Below are 23,135 nucleotides of genomic sequence, written 5' to 3'. Positions count from 1 at the left end.
TTCTGATCTCCTCAGACCCCCCCCTTCTCTAGCCCTCTCACCACTCCTCTCTCCTGGAGTGACCACTTTCTCCTTTCATCTCTCTCTCTACCCCTCAGACTAAGCCTACCCCTTCACTGCCACCCACCTCCTCAGTCATTCTACCCATGAAGCGTGTGCCAGTTGAGGCTTTTCACCACATCTTCCTCTCCCCCTCCTGCACCTCTGGCTGATTCACACCCTGCCACAGCCTATCCATGATTCACTCCGCTATCTCTGATACTCTTGATGTTCTTGCCCCTGTCATGAGGATCCGCATGAAGCCTACAATCAAGTGCAACTCCTGGTACGGCTCAGACCTTGTCACCCTTAAATGCAATTGTAGGGTAGCTGAGAGGAAATGGTCGGCATTGTGTACATCCTCTGACAAACTGGCTTGCCACCTGCTCCAACGGCAATACCGACTCTGTGTCTCCACTAAGAAGAGAGCTCACATCCAAGCCTGCATTTCTGCGGCATCTAACAAATTGGCCAAACTCTTTAAAATATACAAGGAGCTGACTAATCCTGCTGCAGTCTCTACCTCTCCTGTCCCTTGCAGGCCCTCTGCACGGCCCTGGCGTCTCACTTCATCTCTAAAACCCAGGACATCATGTCCACCCCCTCTGCTTCTCCTGCCTTCCCCCCTACTCTCTCCTATTCCTTCAGCCCCCCTGCTGCCACGCCCCCTCCCTTCTCTGCTTTTCCTCTCTTCTCTCCTCATGGGGTTTCAAGACAAGTCTGATCTATGAAAACTTCTTCTAAACAGGTTCTTCCCTGTTCTTCTAAAACCATTAAGGACCACATTGACACCCTCACCCCAGCCCTGGCTGACTTCTGCAATCACTCTTTCACCTCTGAGACCTTCTCCTCCCCCCAGGAAGCACTCTCTTGTGCACCCTCTTTTCAAGAAACCCACATCCGACACCTCATGCCCGATCTCTATCACTCCTTTCCTGGGCGAACACCTGGAAAATCTTGCCATCTCCCAGGTTAATCTTCACACTGAATCGTTTGGTTGTCTCCATGACTATCAGTCTGGCTTTAGAGCAGCCAGAAGCGTGGAAACTGCTCTCCTGAACATCCACGAAGACCTGCTCTCAAACTTGATTCTAATCTTCTCTCTGTCCTCATCCTACTTGATCTGTCTTCTGCCTTCGACGCTGTCAATCATGCCATCCTGCTCAACTGGCTCCATGACAACCTGGGTATCACTGATCAGGCTTTGGACTGGCTGATTTCTTTACTCTCTGACCGACCCTCCCAGGTCCAACTTGTGTCCTTCCTCTGCTCTATCTCTCTCTCCACCTGCAGTGTTCCCCAGGGGTTGAACCTCTCTCCCTGGTTGTTCAGCCAATACCTGGCACCTCTCGCCCACCACATTGCTGCTCTCTGCTCCAATTTCCAGTGCTTTGTGGATGACACCCAGCTCACCTTCAGGCTCCCCTCTGCTGCCTTTTCTCGCTCTCTCATTCCAGATTGTCTGACTGCAACCCAGGAGTGGTGCACCGCCAATGATCTCTGCCTGAATGCAAGCAAGGTGGAAACCCTCCTCATTGGCACACCAGCACCCCTCTTTCCCGCCACTCTCTGGCCAGCTTCCCTTGGCCCTCCTCCTGCTCTCACCTCCGAGGCTAAGAACCTCAGGGTTATCTTTGACTCCTCTCTCTCCTTCTCTCCTCATATTTCCATTATGTCTCTAAAAAGTCGAACTACCAACTGCACCTCCTCAGAGGTATTCTTCCTTTCCTCTCCTTGCCCCAAAAGCTCACTGTATCTAGACCTCTGGTTCTCTCTAGGCTTGACTACTGTAACAGCCTCCTTTTAAATCTGCCTGCCTCTTCTCTCTGTCCTCTGCAACTCATCCAGAACAGGACTGTGAGACTTGTCCATTGCCTCAAGCCCATGGAATGTATCTCTAAAGTGGCTGCAAGGATCAAGTTCAAGGCATTTTGCATTGTCTACAAGGCATACTGGGTCCTGGGACCAATATATCTCCAGCTTTCTCTTCTGAAGTATCATCCTACTCGAGTACTACGCTCCTCCACCTCCAACTCCTTGAGGGTCAGTTGCTTTTCCAAGCAACGTGTTGGGGGCAGATCTCTCTTTCTTTGGGATGGTGCCTCCCTCTGGAACAGCCTTCCTGCATCTCTGAAACTAGAGCAGACCCATCTCCGGTTCTGGAAGCAGCTCAAGACTTTCCTCTGTGCTTCTAACTACTCTCTTCCACTACCTTGCTGATCTCCTGTTCAATATTGCACTGGTTACCTGGCTACCCTCTGAAACCGTGGGTCCAGGTTCCTGCCCTCCCAGTTGCACACCTGCACTGTCCCCCTGGCAACCCTGAACTTGTGGCTGTATCTGCAACCCTACAAACCCCCATACTTGCACTTATTTATCACCTGTTTTCTGCACTTATCCCTTGCACTGCCACCTGCTGGCCGCACTTCTTGTTGTCATTGTCTAATCCTATGTCTTGCAGCTTCTCCTCCTCCGCTTCCCCTGGTACTTCTCCCCTTCCCGCTCCCCTGCACTTGCGCAATCTCAATGGCACTGGCTCTAGTGAAATCGTTGTCTTGTTCCCTCTTATCCCCTCCCTTGCCTTGTCGCGCCTTGCAACACTTGTGTGCAGGCGCGATATAAATAAAATATATCATATCATATCATGCTCATCACAATGTTTCTTCATAAAGTCCTCCTTGGTACCTACTAACTAGTTTATACTTTGTATGCAAAATTGAATTTGGCCGGAAACCCCTGACCTTCCCCTGTTCTGTATTCCTCTTCAAAAGCCCTTCATCCAACAATCTTGACAAATCCTCCACCCCAAAGGCAACTGGGAGTGCGTAACCCTGAGTCCATCTGAATGCCCAGAAATGTCAGGCTGGTGGCTTGTTCTTCTGTCTTGTCTGCCTCCAGCAGAACTCCGAGGTCCTTCTCTAACCATTTAGACTTTCACAGACAACGTTCACACTCCTTTTCATCCTCCCTACACCCTAGGATCAAACAAGTGTCCAGATAATCAAACCTCCGTCCACTCCCAGAACTAAACCTGGAACCGTCATCCTAAACAGGCATTGATACCCTCAAATTGAGCACAAGACACTTGACAACCTGTGGGCATTGCCCTTATCACAAAGATGCTCCTCAGAACTGCTTCCCCAAGGGGCAACAATCCTGTGAGTAACAGGCAACAATTTGAAGGCTTCTTTCACATCCATTGCAGTGGACTGGTCAGTACTGGAATACATGACACCACGCTCTTGCTGAACAATGAGTACATTGACTATTCACTGGGACACTCAAAAAAGGGGATTGCCATACTCCCCTCTTCCAACTCTTTGCTAAACATCTTCTGGACCACCAAAGACTGTTCCTTTGCTGACCGCAAGTCGCCTTCCGTCTCCTCCTTTTGGGGCCCTTGTAACGCAACCTAATCACTTATTCAAAACAATCCCTAGAGGCCTAGCCCTTTCCCTTTCTGGGTAACACTGCAATACTTCTTTCAGACAATGAACCCTAACCGGTGAAGCACCCCTGCCCCCCTAACACCACTAGTTATCTCTCCCTCTGTCATTGCACGTACCTTCTCACCATCAAGCTTTATTGCATTGCGTGACTGGGTACCAGCGTCCACATTTCGAGCATTCAAACTTAAACTTGTATCAGTGACAAAAGAAAACATCTCCTTTAAAGGTCCAGCCGACCAAAGACTGTGGTTTGACAGAGCTGTCCACATGAGGGTCATCCTCAACAGATATAAATTCATGCCACAAAAATGTGGTTGCTCAACATTTGTAACCCTTTTTATCATAACGAGGAGAGGTTGTTGGCTCCAGTGTCTGGAGGCACCGTCGCCAGGGAGGAGCTTTCTCTGAATGACAGGTGCAGAGCACTGGAGTTTCCATGCGTGAATGGTACACAATCTCAAAATGGCGGTCTGGCGTGAAATACGTCATTCGGATGAAAGCAAGATGCCTGTTTGTCTCCACTATTATCCCCTGAGCTGAAAGGCTTATTCAAATCTAACCAATCCCACATTGAAAGTGAAAATGACACACACCTTCAGACCCTCACAGGGAGCCTGACCCATGGGGAAGGAGATAAGCCGCTGTATTAGGGAGCTCGTGGAGAACATTATTATGGACGTTTTGAGAAGGAGGCAGTGTGTGTTTGGAGAAGGCTGGAGAGCATAGAGGCAGTAGAAGCTGAGGCAGTGGAGAGAGGAGAGTTGGCTGGTGAAAGAATGAGTAGAGTGAATGGAGGAGGGAGTAAGAGGAACAAGTAGTGAAATGAGGAAAATATGTGGTGAAGGAGAGATACGATCAGTGGAGGCGGTTAAAGGACGAGCAGAGGGGGTGGGGAATAAAGCAGTGGAGTGAGTTGTGTGGAGAGTAGGGTACATGCAGCTCACACTATTTAATTATTGTGTATTTATAATGCGCCTACATAGTACAGGGTGCTTCAAGGCGCCACAAGACAGAAAAGGGGGAGGAGGACAGGGATGAGGAATAACAAAACACTGTCCTACTAGGCCTTGTGTCATTCAGATAGCGCAAGTGCAGTAACAAGAAGTGCATGAGAGTGCTGGTCAGAGCGGAATGTGATAATGCTAAGGTGGGAAGGGAAGTGCAGGTCAGAGGAGAGAGCGCGCAAGTGCTGGGAGTAGGCAGCGGGAGGGGGGGAAGAGCCCCCCTGGGCTAGGCAAGTGCTAAGGGGAGACCAGGTGGACAAGTGCCAGGGGAATGCAGGTAGTGCAGACAATGAAGATCCACATGCTCAGTGTGAGGACGGGCTCGACCAGCTCAGTAGGGGTGCAGCCCCACCAGCACACACTAAAGGAGTGTGTGAGAGTTGTGGGAGGAGGTGCAAGCACATGGCAAGGCATCATGGATGCATTTGAGGTGCCAGTGAAGATACAGATTTCCAAAGAGGTAGCAAGAGGCCCCCTAGTCCGGAGGTTTAATCAAGGCTATGCGAAGGAGAGTGAGAGGCGGTTGGGGATGGTCGTGCAGGAACCCTGCATCGTTGAGGTGGTCAGAAAGCTTATGTCCTGCTCATAGGCCCTCTGAGCATGCTTTCCGTCTGAGAGGAGTTCTGTGCTACGTGGAACCTGCAGGTCTAAGACCCAAACATGACTGGAGACCACATACCTTTCAAAGAACAACCAGGACTGTGAGTGATGTCAGGGAGAGGTTCATAGTAGGCATTTTGGGTGCATACACTTTTTGTTTGAACTTTGTTCTGGCCCCATTTTATATTTTTCCCCCAAATAAATATTTTTATTAACCCGGATAAATGACTTGTATCCTTTGTGGAGACCACTCAGGTTCTTGACATGATCTATATGTTTCTAGTGCTTGGTGACATACAGGACTCCAATAAAGCTCCAGTTTTATTGGAGTCCTGTGTGTGTTTACAGTAGCCCTACTTCTATGTCTGTGTCCTGTCCCTTTGTTGCTTTTTTGGTTTTTTATCCGGTCACCCTACCAAACAATAAAACTTAACTTTTTAGATAGTACTTAGTTCTGGATTCTATTGCCTTCTAAGGGCTTTAATAACAGGTATTATTGTTATCCAACGTAACAGTACTCAATTTATCGAACTCAAAGTATAAGGCTTCAGTTGGTCCTGCTGGGAGTCGAACTCGGAAGCTACAGGCTGGCACCGTGTCTGAGGGAAGTGCTTAACCCATTGCGCTATCTTTCTGGCACAATACCTCTCTCAGATAGGCACACCATGGGCCTGATTTACAAAAATGTTTTCAATGGGACTTTCCCATGTTAAAAGATTTTTGAAGATCAGGCCCAATATCGGTTACTGTGCGTGAAACTTTCAGGTCATAGGCTACATTTCTGAGACTGACATGAGCACACATGTTATAAAACACCATCAATCGACAGCAGTATGAGTTGGCAAAACCGAAGCAGCAAGCACTATAACAAAGCAAGCTAGTATCGCTTGTATGGTTCTTATTGCCACCATTCGTATTTAAGTGCCTTTACGCAACAGCCCATGATGACAGTGGGGGTCATTACGACCCGGGCGCAAAGGGATACCGGGGTCAATAATGGTACCGCAATTTGCGGTATCATTATTGCCGCCTTCCCTCTTCCCATTGAGCCCTATGGGGGCTCAAATAGGAATGGCATTTCAAATGGGGATTTACCGGTCCTGCAAAGGGCGGAGTGGACCGGTAAGCCCATACCACCACGTCGGTGGCGCTAATAGCGCCATGACTAGCACCAACCTTGGAATGAGGGCCAGTGTACTGTATAGATCGTTTTTATGCAAGCGAGAATGACAGGCAGAACACAACAAACAGGTGCTCTAAAATGTCAAACTCATTCAGCTCCAGGCACGGGGCGATGGGATAGGAGTAAACAGAGATAATGTGTTCTACGGCACAGCTGCATTCCCTGTGGATATAATTGCACCGTGCGAGTGGCAGCAAGATACTTTCACTTACATGTAATAAACCAGCTCTTGGCAGAGCGTGACAGGGACCAACAGAAGTGAGCTGATTGTGGTAAACATAGAGTACACATCTCACCAGTCAACCAGCAGGTGGCACAGGTGCTTTACTCACTGTAATGGGTGCCTGGCGGGCACAGGTGCTCGCTGCATTTATGGCAGTTAATGACTCAGATACGGAACCGGTGCTTAGTGCCATGCAGTCCTGGCACAGCAGCAGGTGCTTCTCAGAAGAAATATGGTTTGTACGGGGTGTGGTGTGGGACCCTCCCAAGGGTGTTGCCCTTTTAATGTGATGTGTCCCTCCCACATGTACTGCCATTTTAAGATGGGCCAAGATTTTTGTCATGGCCCAAGCTAATAAAAGGAGTCCCTGCAGGCACGAGCATTAGAACGGCTGCAGACTCCCAAAGAGGAATGACTGAGTCTGTCTCTCATTTAGGCCTGCTGGACCACACCATGTGAGCACGGGCCCGCAGTCCATAATGCCGTGGGGCCCTCGTGCCAGTAAGGTGGCAAGGGTCCGCATGGACAGGGTATCTTCTGTCCCGCTGCCACCTCGGACCGGGTGACCCCCGGCAACCCCCTGAGGCACTGGACTTCCCGGGTGCTGGTGTCCCAAAGAACCCATGAGGCCCAGCTTGATGCCAATAGTCAGTCCCCATAACACAGAGTGATGAGTGAACCCATTACTGGCTGGACCTCTGAAATTTCACGCGTGGCACTGACGGTTAGTTAACAAAAGTGTTGTGGTTGTGTATGGCTGTGCATACATGTTGAAATGTGTGAACCACGCATGTTTAAGATCCATATCGCCGCAAGAAAGGAGGAAGTGAGCCTCTGCGTGTTCATATGCCTTTGAAAGCACAACCAGGCTGCATGGTGTGTGAATGCAGTAACATGGCTCAATACATTAAGCCAAGGGCATGCAACCCTTGCATCTCCTGGAGCTTGTGGACTACAATTCCCGTCGGCCCTAGCCAGCATATCCAAGGGCAAAGGTTCATGGGAGTCACACGCCAAAACATCTGGACAGCCGCAGGTTGCAGACCACTGCGTTAAGCACCCATTTCTTTGATGTGAGCGCAACCTGCAGGTAACAGGCTCCGATCCAGCAGGATCAAGTGAGTCTTTTAGTTTTCCCCTGAGATGAGTTGAGTACCATTAAACTAGGCAATGGTATTTACAGTGCTGGGCAATATCACTGGTTTAAGTTCTACAAACAGAGTTCATCTAAATTTGATTAAAATTGATTGTACTTTCTATATCTAGTGTTATGGCGATGTATTGTTCCCGCACCCCCACCCCCAAGCGCAGCATCAAGCAAGCAAGCGAGTTTGGAGTGACATCAAGAGTTTCCATTGTGGAAAATTGCGGTACCGTTATTAGCTCCAGAGTCCCTTTGCGGGTCCCGTCCTTATCGCCTGGAAAAACCAGGCATTAAGGGAGGACCTGCAAAGGGAACTCGTAGTAGGGCGGTAAGGGAAACATCATGAGAGTTTGGGGATGTCCGAAGGGGACTGTTCTATCACCCTTGGTGTACTGGAGCACCAAAAGCACACACTCCAGCCCGGAGGTAATTGCAAATAGCCATTTTATTTTACAGCATCTTTGTATGCAATCATTCTCTTCCTCTCCTATCTCCCAGTCCCCTCCCTTTCCACCTCCTCTCTTGTTTCCTCTCCCCTTCCCTTTTGTATTTTATTTGTATTTTTAGAGCGCTTTAGACAATGATATAAATGGTACAAAAAAGTGAAAAATGAATACAACGTTGTACACATTTGTTAAGAGTAAAGAGGACGGGCCTTGAGATGCACAGGGAACATGGGATAGCAGGAAAGAGAGTGAATAGAAAGAGGAAGTGCATTCCAATGAAGAGGTGGTAGTAGAGAGACAGGCTGGAAACGAGACGAGAAACAGTAAGAAGAAGCAAGGAGTCAGAACGTGAAGCACGTGCAGGAGAATAGAAAGGTATCAGTGAAGAGAGAGACAGAGGAGCCAGATAATGGAGCGATGTCAAGACAAGGAAAAGGAAGTTGAAGAGAAAATGGAAGGGAAAAGGGAGCCAGTGCAGAGACGTCAGAGCTGGATAAGGAAAAGGGAAGACGGATAGGAGAGACGTAGACAGTGCGGAGAGAAGAAAGATGAGTAGCTGGAAGGCCAAGAAGAAAACTTGAGCAATAGCAGAGACAAGAGAAAATGAGAGAACATACTAGAAGCTTGGTCACGTGAAATCAAAGAAAAGGTTTAGCCTTTCATATAATAAAGAGGTGGAATTGACAGAGAGTGCAGAGATCTGTGAGGAAAAAGTAAGTATAGAATCAATTTATACGCCAAGGTTCCAGGTAGAAAAATAAATGGGTAGAGAATTAGTGGGAAGGAGATGGAAACAGGAGGGGATGAGGAGAGGTAGTAGTAACGGAAAATAAAAGAACTTTGGAGCTTGGAGGGATTAAGATGAAGGAAGTGAGCAGACAGCAAAGACTGGATAGCGAGGAGACAGGAAGTAATAGTATTATGAATAGCAGGGGTAAATGCAAAGAAGGATAGAAATAGTTGTGAATCATCAGCGTAGACCTGATTGTTCCGTGTGATAATGTCCCCGCAAAAATGTTGGCATACAAGAATGCCGCCGTTTTTTTGTGGAGACATTATCATAGGGAACCTGCGGGGACACCCCCGCAATGCCCACATTTACTTTTTGTTTTAAAGGGAGCTGGGGACACCCCTGCAACACCGCTCCCATTTACCCCATATATTGTCCCCATATATAATGTCGCCTATGCCGTTTCCCAGTGACTATATGTATGGCGACATTATATACGGGGACAATATTACCTGATACCGACGTGATAGGATAGATCAAACAAGGTGATGATAGAAGCAAGAGGAATAGTGCAAAGTGATCAGAGGACTGGTCCCAGGACCAAACCCTGATGAACACCACGGTGAAGAAGAAGTGTAGGAGCAGAATAGCCGCCCCAGCAGACTTAATAAGTACAGTTAGAAAGATAGAAGCACAATCAGTAAAGAACAGAATTATTAAGGCCAAGAGAAGCAAGAGAAACAAGCAGAAGAGAGTGGCCAATAGTGACAAATGCTATGACAGATCCCAAAGTATCACTAGTGCTGAGTATTTGGCATGGCTACCAATAGAAGTGAGTTATTAACAGAAAGATGAGCAATATCCTTAGAGTGATAGGGACGAAAGCCAGACTGGAAGAGAGGAAGGAGAGAATTAGAATTAAGAAGAGTGGGGACATGAGAATAGACAATCTGCTCAAGATGCTTATAAAGATAGGGAAGGAACAATATAGGTCAGGAATTAGAGGGAAGAGCAGGATCCAAATAAGGTTTCTCAAGAATAGGAAGAATCATAGAGTGTTTAAAAGATGATAGAGAAGCATTGCAGAAAGAGGTGAGATAAGGGGGAAGAAAAGGATATACCTTATGGATTAGCAGAGTTGGGAGAGAATCATTACGAGCAGAGGTAGGGGGAGCTTTAGAAAGGAAGGTAGCAGTGCCATCGATAGTAATAGGAAGAAAAGAAGACAGAGGATGAAGCGAGACTGGAAGTGGGTGGGGTAGAAGGAGAGAAAAGGGAGGTAATAGAAGAGCGCAAAGGGGACGGAAACCAGGGAGACGTTAAGGACCCAGTAGGGGCAACACAGTTGGAGTAGCACAAATAAGTACAGAGGGAAGGCATAGTAACAGAACAAGTGATAGCTAGAACCAAGAGAAAGAAAAAGAAGAAGGTGCTGCAGCCTTCTGTGGACAGCAGGGACTTAGCCTGGACGTTGCTGGGGCTTTGCCCTACAAGACATGTTTTATGCTTCCGGGGTATGGTGAGAAGGCGGGGGTATGGCCAGTCAGATGGAGGTGGGTCAGAGGAGGAGGCACAGTCTGTGGAGACCCACAGAGGCACGGGGAAATCCCAGGGCGCAGGATGGAGCTTCACGCTCATCAGATGATATTGCTGGCAGATGACAAAATCCTGGAGGTCCTGGAGCCAGGCACGTGCACAGAGACAGACACCGCCGCACACTGACTCTCTCCGTGTGATTTCCTCATCGTGACATGACATCTTCCACCTCTTATGGATATACTTCTCCATCTTTTTGACTAGTTATCTTATCAACCATTTGGATTTCGCCCCAAGTTCTATCTCTTGTTGGGTCTTGTCAGTGGGACCCACGATTGGTCTTTTGTTTGGCCTTGGATCCGGTTGAAGTTTCGATGGGGTTTCATTGGTCTGTTCTCCCACTTATTCATCGCTTTCTGCGCCATCTTCAATTCTGAACTGCTAAAACCGAGATGCATAACTCGTGATATGGCTGTTTCTGAACCCTGCTGTGGCCATGGATCCATTCCGGGCCCATATTCTGATAGTTCCTCCATGAACTTTGAATCTGTTTTCCTTGTCATTGTTGGAAGATCATGTCTTCCCCTATCTGATATTCTTTTTCTTTGGCATGTATTTTTCGGTCAAATGCTTCTTTCGCCCTTTGCTCAACCATGGTATATCTCATCCTGATGCCCTCATCATTTCCAAACTGTGCGTGAGGAGCTCTTGGAAAGCAGGTATTCTTGGGTCTAGTCATCAGTAGCTCAGCTGGAGTGGCCTCTGTCGCTCACATGAGATGTCGTGTGACATTCTCGTAATACTTTGCAGAGGGCTTCTTCTGGTGATATGCTTTCTATTTTAACCCTTTGGGCTCTTCTCTCGATTGTGGTCAATTGTTCAACCATCCCATTTTTCTGTGCCCATAATGGTGTGATATTGATATGTGTGAAACCCACGTGCGCTGTTAATCTTTTGAAGTCCTGACCATTGGTGGCCCATTGTCAGATTTGACTACATGTGGAATACCCCATTCATTAAAAATATCATCCAGAGCTTGGGCTACTGTCCTAAAGTTTGCTGAAGGGATGATGCGGGTGATGGGAAACCGTGAGTGCTCATCAATGGCAACAAAAACATACATTCCATCCTGTGCTGAAGAAATAATTGGCTAATCGGATAGTTTGCCGGCCTTAATGGTAGGGTTTTGATGATGCTCTTTACCTCTCTCCCAAAAGGGTTACTGAATATATCCGCCATGGCGGCGGAATCAGTGTCACTCATGGCCTTGATAAAATCCTGGAAGTCCCCCACCCAGTCGGACCAGCATGGTCTAGTTGCAGAACTAGTTCAAGAGAGGTGAGTTTGCAGATAAATTAACCTCTGTGGGAATGGGGGAGCATGTATCCTGCTCTTGGAAGCATCTCTTGTACACGTGATAGAAGAGGCAGTTTATGCTCTGGCCGTTTATTTGGTGTGACATGTTAGTCTGTCCCTACTTTCTTTGGTTTTCTATTTCTATTTATGAAATCATGTATTTATTTATTTTTTCAGTGATGTACTTCGTAATCGTCCTGTATCCACTGGCGTAGCGGGTTCCCCCACCGCCACATGGCCTGGGAGGGTCCCCCTCAGACGGAAATCATTTCTTTATGAAGGCAGAGTGACTTCAAAAAGAAACTATTTTTGAAATTCGAGGCCCCCCCACCTTATGACATGGAAGCCTGGAGGCCAACATGTCATGGAGTGGGAGGACCCTATGACTTCAAAAAGAAATAGTTTCTTTTTGAAGTCACTCTGCATTCATAAAGAAATTCTTTCCATAATGGTTGGCTCCCATAATGGACATAATTTCTTTGCGAAGTGCGGGTGACTTAAAAAAAAACACTATTTATTTTTGAAGTCATAGAGCTCCCCTGACCCCATGACATGAAGGCTTCCAGATCCTATGCACATGACAGGAACAGGCATACCTGGCTTCTGCAGGCAGCTGAAGGCCTCGTTCCCTGGACCAACAGACTTAAAAAGGTAAGAACATGTATTTTGTTTAAATGTGTGTGCATGCATTTAAGTGTGTGTGTATGTGTATATAATGCAATGTGTGTGAATGAGTGAGTGCATGATGTATGAGTGGCTGCCTGGGTGTGCGTGTGTGAGTGTATGGTGAAAGGATGCACATGTAAATGTATGGGTGGCTGGGTGTGTGTGAGTATATGGTGAATGGTTTGTGTGCTTGTGCTTGATGCCTGGATTACTTATTGGTAATCATCATTACTCCTAGCCCTACTCTTCCTTGTCCCACTTTGCCTCATACACAAGTACTGGGATGAGGTAGAAGGACTTGGAGGTAATGCCCGGCTTAGTTACCTATAATCTTCATTACTCCTACTCCCATGCTTCCTCATCCCAGTGCTTACTTATGGGGCAAGGTGCCTCATACGTAAGCACTGGGACGAGAAAGAGGGATGTGGTAGTTTGTCTGGGCAGAGGAGCTGATTTTGGGGGTTTTGGGGTTGGGAAGGAGCGGGGATGTGGGGGGGCTCTGGGAGACAGGGGGTTGTGCACTAATTTCGTATTGTAATCCATGTCCAGGCTAAACAAGCATGATATGTGTTATTAGTGGCTAGACAGGCGTTATGGTGCAGCCAGTCTAGTCATTTCTTTGTTTGGCTTGACTTTTTTTTACTGGGCATCTCAGATAAAGCAGTCCTGCTAAGTGTAATTACCTGGCTAGACTGGCATTTGGGAGCTGCCAGTCTAGCCGTTTCTTACTGTGAAATTGTATATTTTTCTGGGCTTCTTTGATAAAATAACCCTGATAAGTGTTATTGGTTCGACTGGCATTTTGGTGCAACAAGTCTAGGTATGTCTTAATGTGGCATGGCATGTTTTATTGTAATGTGTTATTATGTGTCTAGACTGGTCTACATTGTGCAGCCGGTTGGACATGTTTTCATTGTGGCGTGGCATTTTTAATAGCAAAGCATTACATTAATTAAAGCATTAATGTTCCTGTGCACTGTTAGTGACTTGCTTGTATTGAATTGTTGGACTGGTGTTACCCTACAAAATAATTGCAAACGTTCTGGCTTTTTAGCCATTTTTTCTCCGAAAGTGTGCTGTATAATGCATTAAAATACATATTTATAACTTTCTCCTAGTACAGTGAGCGGCGTGCCCCTGCAGCAGCATGATTGTGTCTATAGCACAGGCGCTGTATTCTAGGCTGGACCAGAGTGTGGCGGACTTGTGCTTTGATGCGTAGATGGGTGAGGGGGGACCGTCAGCTTGGCTCGTAAGGGGTCTCTCAGATTTTGTGCTACGCCACTGCTTGTATCATCCTTTGGTTTTTGTGTTTGAAGAGGGGTGTGTCATACTAACTAACCCTCCGATGGGTCGTATAGGAGGAAGGGGCCGGCTCTGTTTGGTGGTGGCGGCCATGCCCATAACTGTGTCCTGAGTGGCTGCTAGTAGGAGGCGATTGTGCATACTACACAGAGAGCAGGTACTTGTCAGGAGTGGAAGAGCAGTGGGATACTGCCCTCTAGGAAATTGTAGGCCGTGCAGCACACATGGATTGCGTGCTCCGAGGACAGAGTACTCTACGGGTGTGGGCGTTGGCTTCCCTCTTGGAGTATGGGGGCACCAAAAGAATGCACCCCTGCCACAGAGAAAACCAACTCACTGGAAGAGGAACGTTTTAAGACTTTGTTAAAAAGAGAGGAAGTTAATGGTGGTTAAGGTAGGGTTGAGAATTCCAGAGTTTAGGCCCATCTACCGAAAAGGCTCGGCCCCCATCCGCTCCTTCCTGTATTTGGGTACATGCAAAAAAGCTGCGTTCGAGGATCTCAAAGATCGGGCTGGAGAATATCTGTACAGTTTCTCCTGAACGGCCGAACATCCTTTGCAATTCAGCGCCCGATGCATAATACAAAAAGCTTTAAATGTGACCCTGTCTTCAATGGGCAGCCAGTTTGAGAGATTGCCGGGGCCTCATTATGCCTGCTCCACTCGGAATATGTGTCACCAGGCGCACTGCTGCGTTTGAAGCACTTGCAACCGCTGGATGTGGAAGGATGGTTGTGCCAGATAGATGACGTTGCAATAATCAATACTTCCATTTACACACGCTGCAACTACCTGGGCATGGACTTTATCAGGAAGAAAAGGGAAAACAAAAGGGAGGACTGTCTTCAACTGTTTGAGTTTAACAAGCCCTATTCTGCATGCACAATCTGCAAGTAGGAGGTGATTGTGCATACTACACATAGAGCAGGTACTTGTGAGAGCGGGAGAGCAGTAGGGTACTGCCCACTGGGAAATTGTAGGCCACGCTGGGGTGTGGCCAAGAGCTGCTGTATTCCCTCTTGGAGTATGGGGGCACCAAAAGAATACACCCCTGCCACAGAGGTAATGACAAATAGCCTTTTCATTGCTTCAGTAGGCTTTACAGCATTTTGTTATGCAACTGTACCCTTCCTCCCACTTTCTCCCAGTCGCTTCCTTTCCGCCACCTCCCTCATTTCCTCTCCCCTCCTCTTTTTTCTGTCTACGTTATCCCCTTATCAGCGCTATGGTTATCCTCAATGGCTGACTCCCGAGCCCCCTGCATAATAAGATCCAGTCAGGCTTTCCGAAAAACCAGCGAATAGGAAAATCCTCTCTAATGGAATTCCTCATAGGTAAAGTGTTTTCCTGCATATTCATTGTGGATGTCCTAAAAACCAGGCTGCGACTTCCTGTTGGCTAGGTTAACAAACCCAGACGTAGCCCGATTTTCCACAAATTGGATTGTATCTCCATTTCGGGGCGAGGGGCATGTTACAAGAACACCCACCTAAAGAAATCAAACACGCCTGGTCTAAATGTTCACCCACGCACACGTGCACAAAACGTAAAACTGCAGAATAAAACATTTCATATTTGAGAGTGTTTTGTAGTCCTCCGGGAGCACTGATTATTAAAAGGCGACATGGCCACTGTTCACGCTGCGAACACAATTCTTCTGGAGGACACAACTGACAGGCTATTATGCAAGTCTATGCAAAAAGGACAAGCATACTCGTCCTTGGCACTTAAGAGGTTAAAAGGGCTTTCAACACCACAACAAATGGCTGCCAAACTGGGGTCAGATGAAAACAAACGTATTGTTTTCTTAAATGGTTTTATTTCTTCAAATGTGTCCCCAGACACAGCACAAGTTTCATAGCCAATGATTTTTTTAAAAGCAAAAATCCATACAGTGAGGGGATGTGTGTGAAAAATGATTAAGCCCGCAGAGTGACCCTATTTATCTCTGGGTGCTGTGTCCACAATTAAGTGCATTAAAAGCGTTAAAGAGCATCAACTGAAAAAAACAAATGAAAGATGTGAGAGGAAAAAGTTCAAAGAGCATAAAGACATCAAGTTGCGCATAATGACGGTGCACAGCATTGCGGCTGAATGTAACATGGTGTGAGCCCAGCTGTGCAGCAACGCTGCGCTGTTCTACACGATGCAGTCCTGGGGTGCAATAATGTGGGGGCTACTAGAGGGATATACTCTTAAGCGTGCACTTGGAAGGACCTGGCGGGAGGTGATACAGAGGGCAGGGGTGCAGGGGAGGCCGGTAAAAGGTAGGCCCAGTCGTGGTCACTCCATTGGACCCACATTCCGCCGAGTTTCACACACCCAGACCTGCCTGACTGCCCCCTTCGAATCCCTGGACCTGCCTTACGGATTCCGTTCCTTATCTTGACACTTAGTAGGTGGGGCAGAGGCCTGGCGCACCGGTCATGGAAATATGGGGGTGTATTTACTGATAATATGAATGACTCCAGGCCCCTCTGGACACGACATAGTGTTCGTGTCACTGCTAACTGAAATAACCCCCCTTCAGAGGCAGACTAATTCCGATGTCTCAGTCTGTTTCCCCACCAGTAATTAAAGATTAAATGATCCACCTTTTATCTACTTCCTACCTGCCTCTAATCTAGGGCGGGCTCAAGGTATGTGAGGGCCCATTTCAAAATGATGCTTGGGGGCCCCTCGCGTACAGCCGGGGAAGCCAGACTGAGGTCCCTCTGGGGTGGGTAGATTATAATGGCGAGATAAAGGAATTGAGGGAGGGGTTGAGTAGCTGCAGATAATCACTGGGCAGCCCTCTAAACAGAACAAAGAAAGGTAGCCAGCAGGGCGCTGAAACAATGTCCATTGAAAACCTATGAAGCTCTCATTATCAGTAAGGCACAAATGTAGTCGAAGCCAGAGTAAAAAGGCAGCAAGGGGATAAGAATGCTGCTGGATACTGCAAAGCCGAGGGAGGTGACAGTCTGAAGGTGGCAGCAAAGGCCACCTGTAATGTGCGTGCTGCAAAGCGCATATTTAATATACTGAATTAAAGATGTATTTTGCTTTGTGATAAGACTGCCATCATGAGGACAGCAGCTCGTGCCCCTATGAGACTCAAGGCCCATTTCAACTCCAAAAAAAAGAAAGGCCCGAGCACCATCCCGGCTTCTAGCCGAACCATGTGCAAAATGCACGGTTCATGCAGCCGGCGGGATGTAAGGACTGTGACGAGTAAATGACAGAGCCAGATGTGACATTTCTTTTGCCATCCGGCTTCATCACTTATAGTGTTGTGCATTGACCATGCATGATTTTCTTGACAGGGTCTAAGATACTGTAGGGTCACTGTAAATTCATTGGTTAAAAGTGTACAATATTGCTGTGTTTTAAATATTTACTAGCTGTACACAGAGTATCACGTGCTCATCTAGCCCTTTCTCTCTCTCTCTCTCTCTCTCTCTCACTCACTCACTTTCTCTCTCTGCGCTCAATTTCTATCTCTGTCCCTCTCTCTGTCTCTAGGCCTCTGTCTCTCTGTGGGCAAGAGTTGCATAGTCAGTTGCACGTTTGCGAGAGCAACCCCAGCCTTTGCGGACTGTCCAGAGAAAAAAGACAATTATCTTGAAGGAGGGAGGTGCTGTGTGTTTTGTGCTTAAAATTAGTCACCGGTGACATGGGATCCCTTTATGACATGCATGTTCATTGTGTGTTCCACAGGAATGTTGCCATCACTCTAAGGGTGCATTGTTCATATGGGTGAGAGGGTGCTTTGTGAATCAGCGCTGGGGTTATGACCAACCATCTGTGTTTCTGCATTTAATTATTGCTGTTTGTGCAAACTGCAACAAATGAGTGGACTCAGCAGCACTACCAACTAAATACTGGCCTGCACTTTGAGTTAAACCTTGCCTTGGCTGCCACAGAAGAAGCAGACCATAGTTTAGTTAGTTTAGTTTATTATTTGTATAGCGCCGCCTGGCCCTAGGGCATCCAGGCGCTTGCGATGAATACAACAAGAATAATGAATACAACAAGAATAATGCAGCAGAAATGTACAAATCGATTACATATTTACAAATTTACAGTCTTGGTGCATGCTAGTGAGGTAGGGCTAGGCAGTTTCTTTGGATAGAAGCCAAGTTTTGGTGTTGTGTCTAAATCTGTGAAAGGACGGTTCTGATCTCAGCTCGAGTGGAAGTGAATTCCAAAGTTTGGAGGCAAGCACGGGGAAGCTGGAGCCACCTGCTTTTTGGAGCTTAAATCTTGGGATATTTAAGCAGTGTGTTTGAGCTGATCTGGTAGGGCGCGCTGGGGTGTGGTGCTTGAGGTTGTCGGATAGGTATCTGGGTGCTTGGTTAGCTAGGCATTTGTGTGTGAGTGAGATGGTTTTATATTCAATTCTTTGTGGTATGGATAGCCAATGGCAGGTGCGTCTGGCGTCCGAGATGTGTTCATGTTTGGGTATGTTCAGGGCTGCTCGCAAGGCGATTTTAATCTGAGTGCAACCCTTTCCAAGAACATTACATTTTGAGAGACAAAAGGGTATGTATTCTCATCAAAAAATGCTATTATAAAAGGACATTATTTATTTATGCTAACCTTTTAAACAGTGTCGTTTTACAATTTTACAATGTTCATTTCTAATGATCGTTTCCAGCATATATCAGTCATAATAAGAATGTTGCACTTGTATTACCTGACAAAAAACATAATCAAAGCCTGGAATAGCCATACACATTAGTATATGTGAGGTTATCATTCCAAGATGGACAGTCTGGTGCATTCCTACTGAACTCTTTCGAAATACCCCAATTAGAAAAGGGACGGGGACAAATATCACCAATATGGTTCCTGGCTTCTTTGAATAAAATCAAAGTGCATTTCAGGAAAATGCGAATTACCATAGATCTATATATCTGGCAAAAGCAATATCCATGCTGGTACAACTCAGGAGCAAGAATGCAGTGGCGCACTGCCCAGAAGGAAAATAAAGGGCTGCCTACTCACGAGCAGCGGGCACAGGCCAGGCGCAAAATCAAAGCGATGCCCTCCCCGGAGCAAGAACGCAGAGCGCACAACTCGGGAGCAAGGTCCCAAGCATGAACCGGGGAGTCGCAGAGTGTGGTGCAGTACAGGGCACTATGCTCCCAGTGGTGCTCAGGAACAAAGGGAGGCACAACCCAAAATCCAATAGCAAAGGCACAGAGAGGGGCAACACAGGAGGAAGATAACCAGAGTATAGCAAACATGAGTTAGGGAACACAACTGTTATGCTGACTATAAAGAGCAATGCATGAAGCAAAGGTCCTCAATGCTGGGTCTAAAGGTTGCACCATTGTCCTCAGTGCCATTGGTGTCTTGCAGGTCAGCTTCAACTGGAAGGCGCCAGTTGGCAAAGGCTGTAGTGACCTGTTACAATGAACTGTCTCCTCTCAGCAACATGGCAGCCACTTATGGTTGAGGTGCACACAATCCCCCATTCATCCTACCTCCATCGTCTTGATATGCAGTTCTTTCCCCATCCCTTAACAATAATTTATTTACAAATAAACGCATAGTTTACTGTCGCAGAACATACTGTATAATACGGTACTATATCATATTACACTATCACATAGTAAGCTGTGCCGCTCTCTGACATATGAATTGGTTTGACCTTTATAACTATTACTTCTCTCTATGACACTATAAGTTATCACACTACTATTGGGGGCATACACGTCCCGGGCTTCCCTGCCAGAAAATACTTGTATGAGGTGAAAAAGTCAACGCTGTTCAATAGAAGTACACATGACCACAGCTCCCAAGATGCAACAGCCCATGAGAGCAAAGTTCAAGAATAGAAAATGGCGGCATGGGGCCATCAGCTCACACTGGCTAAATAAATGTAGTCGCTCATGCCTTCACGGAAAAATGTCCGGCAAGGTGGTGTCTGCTCCATGCGCAGTACCACTTTTCTTTGTGGCCAGACATGTTATTGACAGACGTGCGAGGTTGGACGCACCATTTGTCGGTATCAGCGTCTTGAGCAGAGCATTGGAAAAACGGCTCCAGAAGCGAATCAATACATTATAGAGTTGTGGATCGGGGCGCTAGCGGCTCTCGACATACTGCACTGGTACAGCGCCAAGGCCAGGGCCACTAATCTGGTACGCTTGACCTCCAGCTTTGTGGCGGTGGTTCTTGGGGCGTTTCTTGGAGCGGCAACACAATAGGTGACATACGTGAGTATGTGCACAGGGGCGACTAATTTAACCTGTACTGCCCTTTGTCCTGTCTATAAAACAAAGCAATCTAAAAGGAGTGCCCCTTCAGAGAGGGTGAGTGTGTGGGTGAGTGAGTGGGTGACTAATTGAGCAGCCTGATGTCTTTAAGGGGGTCCTTTTCCACTGGGTAAAATTCAAAATGAAAGCGTAAAAGCAAGGCGTAATGTTCTTCATTTCACGCCCCAGCTCATTTTCATGCCCTTCCAAGGGGTAGGAGGGGCACACCGCGGAGATTGCATCTCTACTTTCCTCCTCCTGCCTGAAAGAGCAGCAAGTTTTATGCCTGCATGACATTTTCCTGCAGGCGAAAAACCAACGGATTCCTAGGGAATCCGCTTTGTATTTGCATCTGCTAACGAGCACGCAGATTCCATAGGAAATCATTGGTACAATGGAGTCACAAGACTTCACTTTTAAACACTGTTGCAAATGTGTACAATTGCATGCAGGGCACCCTGGCTAACACTATGCTGATTTTATATAATGTTCGAGATTGCATATCTTGGTATCCCAACTGAGGGAAACAGTCTTATATCTCCTCGGCAGAACTTTGCTGGTGAATGTGTCCGGAAGGGGGTTCATTTATGCACGCGGTGTGGAAATGTCCCAAAGTAACTGCTTTTTGGATGAGCGCCTCCCTGAGGATCTCACAGTGTCTGGGAACAGAACCATACCGTACTCCAGAATTGACACTGGTGGGATTGAGTTGTGATGAAGACTTTAGACATATTAAATGGAGGGCAGAGGTTCCTGCTATTGCAGAAGGACTGCACTGCACCACTGGAAGCAAGTCCCTAGAGACATGTTTAAAGAAGGGAAAGATTTAGTGTCTCTAATTGCTGCATATGAAGAACTATATATACTCTGATCACCAAGATTGTGTGGCAGAGACTTGGGTTACATTTCCAGATGTGCTCTATTAAACTGATGGGAGATTTCCTTGCACATGTTCTTTAGATGACGTCCACTGAAGATTGAAACTCTTTGCTCAATGGATATCAATAGGGCGAGAGAGGCTCATGGGAAATGTTTGGTTGGTAGTGATGTTTTAAGATTCTCATTTAAAAAGATAAGTCTATTATGGTTGCATGATAAAGTGGGCTCTGGTTTAATTACACCATGAGTATATAGAACTCAAAAGCTGTGTCCATCTAACAACAGAGACTATTCTAGTGCGATGCGGCCAAAGCAATTTACGACATTTGTGCTCTTGAAAGAGACCTTGGGCCTCATTCCGAGTCTGGCGCTAACCAATGGCGCTATTAGTGCCTTAGTCGGCGCCAGACCCGTACCGGCACCGCCCTGGTGGAATGGGAAATTACCGCCCTATTCCGAGTTGACCAGGGCGGTAATTTCCCATTCCCCAGGGCTCTTCCCCATTCCCAAATGAGCCCCCATAGGGCTCAATGGGAATGGGGAAATTTCAAATAACGGTGACCGTACTTTACGGTCACCGTTATTGGCTTAAAGCCCCTTTGCGCCCTCGTCCTTAACGGCTGAAAGCAGGCGTTAAGGACGAGGGCGCAAAGGGAACTCGGAATGTGGCGGTAAGGGATTACCGGCACCGGTCTCGTTAAGGGTGACCGGTATCCCTTACCGCCATACTCGGAATGAGGCCCCTTGTCTTCCTTGAAGATCACTGTTGATGTTGATATAGAAAAGCAACAGCTGGAAAAAACAACCTCAAGTTTCTTGATTTGCAGTGTGGGAACTTTTGTGCTCTCTTTCTCTCGGACACAACATGCTGTTCCTTATGGCGCCATGATGAAATTAGAGACCAGCCATTTTATTTGTTGCTTATTTTTGCTTATCCTTTCATTTTTCATAATACTTTCATTGTCAAATTGAAATGGCATGTTTTTCTCTCTTTTTGAGAGACTATTTTAATTTGCTCAATTGCTTTTGTGTCACCATTAATCTGTATACTCTCCGATTTTTTTTATTTGGAAAGAGGCTTTACGCTGGTTTACATAAACTGCTGTACAGTATCTGATTGTAAATAGAGTAAATATTACAATTTTATTTATCGTTCTTTATGTTGATAATGAATTTTAGATTATGTGTGATTGTATGCACAGTCTCTTATGTATTGATTGCACTGGCCATGTGAGGCCATCTTTTGATGTTGCACTATTTAATTGATTTGATGTGATGTATTGAGTGCTGAAGGTTTCGATGTTTAAGCAATGCACAATAAAACCAAAATTATCGTTATTCACCAAAGGCAAAGTGTGTTTCAATAACAGAAATGTGAAGCTTTATTGATCTACAATCAGGTGAATCTATTCAGTTTAGATTTCGAGGATTGGAATACATGTATAGATGATATCATATGTATTTTTAATGTTTTGTTTTTTTATTGTACATATAATCAGATAATGACGTTATACAAATTCCATCAAAAATAACGATTCCTTAAAAAGCCATACACTTCATAAAACACACCCAATTCCTAAAGCAAGTTCATAAAATATTTCCAATAAATAATCACAACATTGGACACCATAATACATAACATTAAGATCATCCCCACTCATAAAACATGTCCGAAACTCCTGATTGGAAAATCTAAAACAATCATTACTATATTTCATAAAATATCGGTCCCTAATAAGATTCAAGCTTAAACAATCAACAATCAAGTGCCTTATGGCTTCAGTAGTGGTGACCCCACAGAGTCTACAGAATCGCTGCGTGCCGGTGATGCCAATGCGTGCGTGGGTGATTTCAAAAGTCGGTATACAGTTACATTTAATAGAATATATTGACTATAAAACCTGAGGGAATTGGGTATATACTGTCTTTCAACAAAGTAGCACATACATTCATTACTATTTATCTTTGAAGCCAAATGACCCACAAATGCTCTTTATCTGAGGCTTTAAATACTTTCTTCACCCTATATTAATATTTATGAAAAAGCAATCTCCTTGTGCCACTGCCCAATAGATGGGTCCAATGTACCTCAATCTTGTTGGCCCATTCCAGACATCAGTTGCGCATGGGCATTTTCTGATTACTATAAGTCACCTAGATCATATGGCTAAGAGCAGTAGGTTCCATTTCATATATTCTCCTGGTGAACAATAATAGTGCTGTGGAAACCTCAGTATCAGTACAAGACAGGCCAACCTGAAGCATGATATACTCACAAGGCATTGTCCGTGGTAGCCGCAAGAGTGTTTTCAGAGATTTCCCCTACAGTA

This window comes from Ambystoma mexicanum, chromosome 5q, assembly GCF_040938575.1.
Source record: "Ambystoma mexicanum isolate Mex_15411 chromosome 5q, UKY_AmexF1_1, whole genome shotgun sequence".
NCBI lineage: Eukaryota > Metazoa > Chordata > Amphibia > Caudata > Ambystomatidae > Ambystoma > Ambystoma mexicanum.
The sequence above is the reverse complement of the archived record's forward strand: the minus strand, read 5'-3'. Positions refer to the sequence as shown.